Consider the following 9,705-nt stretch of genomic DNA (forward strand, 5'->3'; position numbering starts at 1 on the left):
GGGAAATGGTTTTCAATGCGGCCCCCTCAGTGAAGGCCTGGCTGGCCGGTTGACGCTGGGGGTCTTTGGGATCCTGCCGGGGGGGGAGGGGGAATCTGGGGAAGGGGCTCCCTGGCCACACTGGGCTCACAGGTCACTGTGGGGAGGGGGGCTGCACATGCGGGTGGCCCTGCGGAGGTCAAGCTGAGCAGTGGGCCACCAGCAGAGCACCTGGAGGTGGAGGGAGGCTGGGGGCCACCTGGGGGAGGGGAACTGGGGGCCTGGGAGGGCAGGGAACCCTTGAGGCAGATAAGAGGGGGGGCTCCCCTTGAGGAGGAACCCCCCCTTTGGGACCTGCAGCTGAGACTGGCCTCCAGGGCTGGGGGGGGGTCTCCTCGCCTGTCATTCTGACTGGAGGGCTAGTCCTTGCTGGAGACGCTGCCTGGTCCCCGCCTGCGCCCCCTCCCCAAATCAGCTGGCTCCGTTGCCATTGGTTGCACAACGGGGAGGATGGAGGAGACGTGTTGTCATGGCAACTGTCTGGAAAAGATACGGTTTGGGAAGCATCTCTGGTGCGCTGAAGCCGGTGGGACCCCCGGGGGAGGGGGAGGACTAGGAGGTTCCGGAAGGTGAGGGAGCAGCGGGAACGGCGCCCCGGGGGAGGGAGGGGGGCTCAGGGGTGCCCCCCCCCACGAACCCCCGACTGCCGCTTTCCCGGGACCCGCCGCCCGGCATCCCGCGGGTGGGGCCATCCAGGGCGGTTGCTGGCGGCAGGCGGCCCTTTCCGTGCAGGGTCTCGGCGGAGGGGGCGGACGCGATGCTCCCGGAGGCCGGAGCAGCCTCGGAAGGGGGTTTCTGGAGGTCCGCCCCGACAGACCCGCCTCGGGGCTTTCCGGAGCCGCGTCCTGAGGGGAAGCCCCGGGCCGGACAGGCTCCCGGGGGGCGGCGCCCCTTCCCTCCTCTGGGGAGGAGCCGCCGCGAGGGGCGCCCCGTCCGTGCCGGCTCGGCGCCCGCCCCGTCCGCCCTGCGCAGAGGCTGCCCAGGGAAACGCCGGCGCTGCCGCTTTAAACATGCAAATGAGGAGCCGGAGCTCGGCGGCGCCGGCGGCAGCCAATCGGGGCCGAGCCTCCCTTCCGTTCTGTCCCGCGCAAGCCCCGCCCCGCGCCCGCCCCTCCTCGGCGGGGGGGGCTCCTGGGGCGGCGGAGGCGGGCGAGGCAGGTGCGCGATGCGAAGGAGCGCGGAAGGTCAGTGCGGCCCCCCCGCGCCCGGCCTCTCCCGGACAGAGGGGGAGGGGGACCCTGCGACCCCCGGCGGTGGGTGGGGGGAGGAAGCAAGGAGGGGGATCCACGCGCGGCGCCTCCCGCCCGCCCGCCTGTTTATTGCGGCGCCAATGCGGGGAGCGGCGGGAGGGGCCGCCAGTCCCGGGGAGGCTGTTTCCAGCGGGGGGGGGGCTCCGCTCTCGGCTTCCTTCCCTGCGCTGCGGGGGGGGCTGGATTTGGCGCCCCCGGAGCCTTGGGGGGGGGCTGTCACTTCCCCCCCGGCGCCGCTTTTCTGCCGGGGGCGCCCGAGACCCCCTGGCCGCCAACCAGCCTCGCCCTGCGGGGGGCGGGGGAGACATCGCGGCCCCCATTCCCGGAGCGGGCGGGGGGGGGCGCGGTAGGCCCGAGCGGCGGGGCTGCTCGGGCTGCAGGTGCCTGGGCGGGCGTTGGGGCGGGGGTCCTCGGCAGGGCGTCCCGGCCCCCTGCGGGAGGCGCACTTCGGCCTCTGGGGGGGGAGGGGGCTGCCGCGTGTCCAGCCAAAGGTCCGGCCCGAGAGATAAGAGGGGACTTTCGACGCCGGCTCGGCCTGCGGAGGCGCCTGGGGGCCGGGCGGGCAGGGGGCTGGGGGGGGGCTTGGCTCCTCGGAGGGGCCGGCACGGCGCTTGGCACCCTCAGTTTTGGGGGGCGCTCGGCTTCCTCCTCAGCCCTCAGCCCAGGGTTTGGGGCTCGGGCTGTGCCGAGGGTCCCGGGGCTGCCGGCCGGCGGGTCGGGCAGAGAAGGGACCTTCCGGGCTGGCTGGGAGAGGCCGGTGAGAAGCCCCGAGGCCGCCTTGCAGGGGTTTCCTGGGGGGATCTGGGCAAACGGAGGCTTCTTGCGCTGGAAACGGAGTTGTGTGTTGTGGGTGCGTAACGCGCCACATGTTGGAAACAGGCGGGAGACGGGCAGGCAGGAAGGGCGGGAGCCCCAGGCCGGGAGCCCCAGGCCGGCCCCACAGGCCCCGCCAGCCGCAGCCCTTCGCCCCCCCAGGACCATCAGCAAGAGGGCTGGGAGCAGAGCCTCCGTGTGCAGGGACAGTCGCTCGGAGCGGCTGCCCCACAAAAGCCCTTCCTTTCCTGAAGTCGCCCCCCCTCCCTCCTCTGGGGAGCTTTGGGCTGGGCAGGTGGGGGGGGGAAGTCTCCACCCCCTCCCATCTAAGAGGAGCACTGCCCCCTCCCTGAATTGCCCCGGGGTCCTGCCTGCCACATTCCTGGAGGGAGGGGCAGGGCAACTCCTGCTTGGCCCCTGGATGGGGGGAGGGGGAGGGGGGCAGTCCTAGCTTCTGCTTTGGGGCTTTGCTTTCTTCCCGCTGGGTGGAGACTCTGCCCTTCCCCATTGCTGGGGGGGGAGGGCTGTGCAGGTTGCAAGTGCTGGGCCAGGCCCTTCTCTCCCCCCCCCCCACCCCAGCAGGGAGTCCCAAGCCTCCCTGGAATAAGCTGCTGCTCAGGGAGTCTGGGGCGGGGGTGGGTGGGGGTGGGGTGGGAGGTCCGGCTGCACCCAAGAGCCTCCCTTCAGCTTCCTTTGCCCCCCTCTGCCCACCCCAAAGAGGTTCCCGGTGCAGCCCCTGAGCTCCCGTGGACAAGGCCCGGCTCAGCTCTAGGGAGCACGGAGGAGTAGCCTCCGTGGCATCCAGGTAGGCTGGCCTTCCAGGTTTCCTGGCCCTCCACGGCTGAGGATCCTGAGGCACGGAAGGAGGCCGGGGTGCCCCCTTGTTCTGAGCGGGCCCTGGGGCCCCTCAAAGCCCCTCCAGGCCATGGAGATGCAAAACGGCAGCTTTTCAAGTGGGGCCCCCTCCCCCTTGAGGTCCTCCGTTTGTCCTGGGAATGAATGGGCCCCTCCTTCCTTTGGCATTCCTGATGGCCTGAAGTCCCGTCCCCCCCCCCCGCCTCCCCTCCAAGGTCTCTGCTGGCAGGAGAGCCGTCCCAGGGGAGAATGAGGATGCCCCAGTGCCAGGCTGTGTCTGGTGCCAGCCCAGAAGGCTGCAGCATTGCCCCTGGGGGGGGGGATGGGCACCGTGACCCAAAGGCCACAGCCGGACCCTCCACCCAATTGGAGGGGGGGAGGGTGTCCGCTTCTTCTTTGTTTGAAGCAGAAAACCCACCAAATCTGGTGAGGAAAGAAAAAAATTCCCTTCCAGGTTTAACACATTAACACTTGTCAGTCTGAAGGCTGCACCACCTCCCCTCAAGACCCCCCAGGGAAGGGAGCCCTCGTCCTTCAACTCCCCCCCCCTCCCACGTCTGATTTCAGGCCACCCATTCGGGGGGGGGGTCCTGCAGGGATAAAGTCCTGGAGAATCCAAGCCTCCCCCGGAGACCCTGGAGGGGAGGGGGCTGAAGCCCTCTGCCCAAGAGCTCCCCTCCCCCAGAGGTTTCCTCCAGCCTTCCACTGAGCCCCCCAAGACCAAACCCCAGGCGCTGGGCCCTCCCCTCCAGAAGGAGAGAAAGGGGGCCGTGCCCCTGTGGGCATCCAGAGAGCCTGGCCCGGCCTCTAGGCCACCATGGGCCTTCTCTGGGCCTTTAGCAGCCTCCTGGAATGAAGGCCTGGAGGGGGTCCTGGAGATCATCTAGTCCACCCCTGTTCAGTGCCCGTCTCTCTGAATTCCTCTTGAGTTCCCAGAAGGTAGGCCTTGGGGCTTGGCAATGCCATCCCAGGTCCCTTTTCTGCCCCCCTCCCTGCCCTATTCCTGAAGCAACGGATGGAGACTCCCCCAGGAGAGGAGCCCCCGAGAACTAGGGAGGAAAATTCTGACCCTGAGCGCCATCAGCCAGTGGAAGGCTTCCCCCCCCCACCACCCCCAGGTTGCGGGGCTCCATCCCTGGAGGCTTGGAAGGAGAGGAAGGGGGGGGGTGTTTGTCCAGAATGGCACAGGGGCCCCTTCCCCCCCTCTCCCGCTCTCTTTTCATGCTTCAGGCGTTGGGCCGGGGGGGGGGGCAGTTGGGTGCCCAGGAAGCGGGCCTAGGTGTCCCTCGACTTGGCCTCCAGCCTCCCCAGAGGGCACTTCTGTGGGGTGCTGCCTGCCTGCCTGCCTGCCTGAAAGCAGGAGGGGGGAGGGCTGCTACTGCCTGGACCGCCCCCCTCCCCCCCCTGCAGGTCCTGCTTTCGCCCCAGGAGGCTTCTGGGCACAGCTCTGGGTCCGTTATGGGCAGCCTGGCATCGCTTCACCTGCTTTGCCAGTGTGGGCATGCGTTGGGGGGGGGCTGTGTTTCCAAGAGCTGGGGCTGGGAGAGCCCCCCTCCGCCCCACGCAGCCAATGGGAGCCTTTCTGGCAGAAGGAAGGGGCCCAGTCAATCTGCAGCTCCGTCTTTTGGGGGCCCCACCTGCTACCACCTGGGAGCAAGTTGGTGGCTGAGACTCTGCTGGCCTTTGGGAATTTGTGGCGGGGGGGGCTGCAGTGCAAAGGGGGGGGGGCTCTCCTGCTTCCTGGCCAAAGGAGTCTGGCTCTGGAGCGTCACCCAGCAGCTGCCATGGAAAGCCCCCCCCCCTTGAACTGTCTATCCTCTACATTGATGGGGGAGGGGGGTTTCTGGTGCCAGCGGACCAGCAGCCTCTGCATTGACATTCTTACAAGGGGGCCCTGAACCACCTTTCTGCCCCACCCCCAGCATCCAATGGGGAGGGGGGTTGAAGCCCAGAGGGGGAAGAGGGGGAGTTTTTAAAAACCAAGGAGTGTAAAAACCAGGAAGCCCAGAGGGGGTGGGGACGCCGGTGGAGTAGAGGCTGAGGATGGATCGATGCCAGGGATCCTCTCCCCTCTTCCCCCCCCCCCAAAGGCTTTCCCCCCCTCCCTCTTCCTCAGTCCTGGCATTTGCCCGGTTGCTGTTCATGGCCTCCGGGCCTTTGAGGAAGCTGCCGGCCACCAGCCCCCCGCTGCCATGGGCCCCACCCCCGGTTGTCCCGGCTGGAGCCAGAGAATGAGCCCCTCCCTGTGGGAGACCTGGGGAGAAAGGGAGGGCTTGGCCCCCAACCCAGAGGGGCCAAAAGGCCATCCTGTGGCCATCGGGTGCCGCCTGGTGTCCCTTGTGCCCGGCGGTTGTGCCAATCCAGCCCGGGTAAAGAGCCACGTTTGCTCAGGCCGATGGGCAGAGACCCAGCCCAGCATCCGCTCTGATTGACAGATCGATTGGAGGGTTTCTGTGCCCCCCCTCCCCCTCCTGGGTGGGGAGGAAAGGAATAGGAGAAGGAGAAGCCCCCCAGACCAACAGCGCAGCGACCCCCTCTTGGTGGGGCCCCTGGGTCTCTCTTGGTCAGGGGCCCAAACGGATCCGGCCACTTTGCACCCAGGAAGAAACAGCTGCCAACCCACGCAAAGCCCAAATGCCCCCCCCCTTCATCACCAGGGCAGCGGCCAGGAGGGGGGAGGAGGGAGGTGAGGGGGCACTGCTGAGTGGGCAGGGCCCAAGCCCAGCTCCCTCTTGGATCCGATGGAGCCTCTTCTGGGCATGGGGGGGTTTAGGCAGTAGCCCCCCTCCAGCAGAGCAGAGGGGTGGGGGGACTGCCTGGAAGAGCACCACAATGCCCATGCACCACTGCCTCCGGCTTCCAGCTGCTGCTGGAGGGCAGCCCCTCCTGGGAGTTCTAGTCCCGCTTTAGGCATGAAAGCCAGGCCCCTCAATTTTAGTCTACCTCGCAGGGTTGTTGTGAGGAGGAGGCGAAGGAAGGGCTGTTAGATGCGTTGGCTGCCTTGAGTTATTCATAAACCTTATGAAGAAGGGATAAAAAGATCTCAAATAATAGTAAAAGTTTTTGAAAGAGAGCAAAGCCCCCCCTTCCCCACCCAGGGGCTCAGGCGCAGGTGGGGGGGGGTAACCGTGGGGGGGGGGCATCGGGGCAGCTGTAAAGCCAAAGGAGGAAACGCCTCCCTCAGGAAGTGGCTTTTCGGTCCCTGCCTGCCCCCCCCCCCTCAAACCTTCCTTCTCCCCTGGCAGGGTCCGGTCAGTTTCCGCCAGCAAGAGCATGACCTAGACACAGGTGAGTAGGCAAAGCCCCTCCCCCTTGAGGCTGGGGGGGGGCAGAGGGAGGGGCACAAGGATGCCACCCCCCCCCCATTTGGAGTGGAAAGAACAAGATGGCGTCCCCTGAGATAACTTCCTGTTTTTGCTCCCGCCTGCATTGCCGGTTGGAGGTGCAACCCCAGAAACGGTCTCCCCAGCGGCAGGCAGCCGCCTGCTCGGGTGCAGAGAGAGAGCCACGTGTGTGTGTGATGCCCAGCCTCTGCCCCCTTTCCTGTGGGAGGAAGTGGGCCGTGGAGCTCCCGTCTTTGGGGCCGGCCCCCTCTGGCTGCTTCAGCCTGGCCCCCAGTGGCAGCAGCAGCCCTGAAGGGAGGGGCCCCTGAGAGAAGGCTGGGGGAGGGCGGGGGAGGAGGGGCAGAGCTATGGGGCTGGGATGAGGCAGCCCCCCTCTGTATCAGGGGGGCCTCTTCTGCAGCGGTCCCCTCCCCCTTCATCAGGGGCCCCTTCCTCACGGGCCCTTCGGGTCAAGGGGGGGGGGGCAAGAGACCTCCCAGGAGGAATCAGCCGGGTCTTTGCTTGGGGGCCCAGGGGGCCCCAGGAGCCTTTCTGGGCTCTCTCTGGAGACCCCCAGCCTCACCCGAGTCTTCCTCCCCCAGGTTTCCAGGAGCTGAAAGAGCCCGGCTGCCCTGCCCCCACCATGTCTTACTTTGCGGAGCACTTCTGGGTAAGGAGAAGCCCTCGTGTCTTATGGGGGGGGGGGCTTTTCTGTCCCCCAGCAGCAGCTGGTGCCCCAGGGTGGCAGTGCCAAGGCCTTAGCCAACCTGGAGGCTCCCCAAGCATGGCAAAAGGAGGAGCTGGGGGGTCCGTTGGGACTAAGCTCCCCCCCCTCCCGGCAGACCCCAGAGGCCTCGAGAGGCTCCCCTGCTGCATTTCAGCCAGTGGGGCCCGGCATCTGTGGGGACTGGCACGGAGCCCGGCTGCTGGCCCCTCTGGAAGGGAAAGGGGAGCCCTCGTGGGGGTCTCGTGGTACCACAGCAGGGTGGCCCTACATGCCCTATGGCAGCTGCAGTCCAATCCGGTTGGGGTGGCCTCCAGGCCCAGGGCAGCCCCCGTCCCCACCGAGGGAGGTGCCCTCCATTGCCACGTGGGACGCCACGCCAGCTCTCTCCAAAGCGAAAGTGGCACCCGAGGCGGCCTTGGCTCTGAAACTCTCCCCACATCCTGTGTCCCACTGAGCCTTGCTGTGCAGGGCCTCAGGCAAGTTTCTAGTTCTCACTGATGGGAAGAAACCCAGCTTTGAAGAACCACTGTGGCCAAAAAGGGGGCAGACGGGGGGGCGGGGGGGGGAGCTGGACCAGCAAAAACTGTCCTGGCTGCCCTCAGGGAGGAGGGCTCCCCCTCCCGCTCTGCTCTGCCCGGTTGAAGAAGGACCGATTGGACAGGGCCCGAGGAAAGCCACGGGGCCCGAATTGAGTCCAGGGGGGCTGATCTGCATTCAGAAGGGGCTGAAAGGGAGCAGGGGGGGGGGGAGGACCCGGCCCTGAGCCCCCCCCCACTTTGGAGGGGGCTAGCCTCCCTCAGCTGCCCAGCGTCAGGTGGAGAGGTGGGGGAGCTTCCTTCCACTGCCCCCCTCCAGGCTTCTGCAGCTGTTTCAGCTGGGTGGGGGACTGGATTCACTGGGGGGGGAGAGCCCCCCCTCCCCCTCCCAGAGGAGGTCTGTGCTGGGAAGCCTTTCCTACGTTTGGAAGGAGAGTTTGGGATTCAGGAAATTCGGTGCTTCTCTCCGGATTTGGAATTCCTCTCCTCTTCCCCAAAGATCCCTTCAGCCCCGATGCCAAGCGGGAAGGATCCGCTCTCCCCTTCCAGGTTCCTTCGTCCCATCTTTAAGTGGCCCAAACAGATTCAGTTGTCAGCCCTGGACTTCTTGGGGGTTTGCTGTGCCCACCTCCTGCTCCCACCCACCCGCCCACCCCCCCGGACATCCAGCCCTGGTCTGCTCCAGGTTTTGCTCAGTGGCTGGCATGGGAAGGGGCCCTTGGCTCTGGGGTAGGGGGGGGGCAAGGCTGCTTGGCGGACGCTGCCCCATGCCAGGTCTCTTGGGCAAGGGACTCTGGATGCGCAGGGCCCTTCTCCAGCCCTGCCCCCACCCAGCCTCCTTCAGCTGGGGCGTCCTTGGGGACTGGCTGTTACCAGTGGGGTCCCTCCGGTGGTGGTCCTGGGGGGGCATCCACTCAGCCCCCAAATTCCGGAAGAACAACAGAGCCCCCCCCTCTCAGGCTCCCTCTGGAAATCTCTGGGGAGGGAGAGGGTCCCCCCTGGACTCCTCCTTCCACCTGGGCTGGGGAAGAGGGGACTTGTAGTCCAGCCTTGTGCACTGCAGCTGCCAGCCGGGCTCTGCCCTCGGTGGGCAGGGGGCCTCCTTCCCTCCCCTGGGCAGCTGCCCCTCTTGGTCGCCTGCAGGCTGGTGGAGAGCTCAGCCCTGGGAGGGGCCAGGGAGGCATCAGGAGAGCTTGGGAAGACCCCTCCCACTGACTCTCTCCTGTCTCCGTCCCCCCCGCAGGGAGAGAAGAACCAGGGATTCGATGTCCTTTACCACAACATGAAACACGGGCAGATCTCGGCCAAGGAGCTGGCGGACTTCGTGCGGGAGAGGTACGGCAGGCCCCGCCCCTGGGAGGCCCCCTGGGTTTTGGACTACATCCCCCAGAATGCTAGAGGCCCATTGAGCAGCTGTTCTCCCGGCTTATTGCTTTTCCCTGGAGGATGTAACTGACTGCCACGAGGGTGGAGGGGGGAGGGTAGTCCCCAGAGAATGTCTCCCTTCCCTTCCCTGGTTTCCACCCCCTCCCAGACCCCAGAAAACCCACCCACCCACCTGCTGAGTCTATTGTGAAGACCCTGGGCTCCCTCTCTGCTGCCCCCTGGGGGCCCCTCGGAGTTTCCAAGCTTTATAGCGCTTGTAAGGCCCCACTTGGAATCCCGCCACCGATTTTGGTCCACGGACTTCAAAAAAGGGCGATTGAGAGTTTGGAGAAAGTTCAGAGAAGAGCAACGGAGACTCTCCAAGGCCCGGAGAGTAAAACGGATGAAGAGAGGCTGCAGGATTTGGGTTTGGTCTAGAGAAAAGAATTAGGGAGACACGATAGCGGGATTCAGGTATTTGGGGGGCTTCCCCAAAGAGGAGGGGGCCAAATTACAAAGCGCCTGAATGCAGGAGGAGAAACAATGGTTGGAAATTAAGGAAGGAGAGAAGCGACCTGGCATGGAGGAGAAACTTCCTAACCGTGAGGACAATCAAGCAGAGGGACAGACATTGTGGGCGCTTCTTGAAGGGAGGTCGCTCAGGAGGGCCTGGGGCAGCCACTTGTCTAGAATGGGGGAGGGTCTCCTGCTTGGGCAGGGGGCTGGGCTAGAAGGCCACCCAGGGGATTGTGGGGGCTAAATCTGCATTGAAGCCGAACTCAAGGCAAGCTGGCATT

The 9,705-nt window shown here is 66.2% G+C and overlaps 1 long non-coding RNA gene across 1 annotated transcript; it reads left to right on the plus strand.

The window, feature by feature from the left end:
* The first annotated feature begins 1,151 nt into the window (after nt 1–1,151).
* LOC148042196 (uncharacterized) lies at nt 1,152–8,879 on the plus strand. The gene is made up of 4 exons (XR_015695262.1): nt 1,152–1,223; nt 6,203–6,245; nt 6,883–6,950; nt 8,787–8,879. It is a non-coding gene; the product is annotated as an uncharacterized LOC148042196 (long non-coding RNA).
* Nucleotides 8,880–9,705: the final 826 nt, after the last annotated feature.

The sequence above is a fragment of the Thamnophis sirtalis genome, unplaced genomic scaffold, assembly GCF_051295495.1.
Source record: "Thamnophis sirtalis isolate CommonGarterSnake01/CBP01778 unplaced genomic scaffold, rThaSir2_p1.2 scaffold_78, whole genome shotgun sequence".
NCBI classification, from domain to species: Eukaryota; Metazoa; Chordata; class Lepidosauria; order Squamata; family Natricidae; genus Thamnophis; species Thamnophis sirtalis.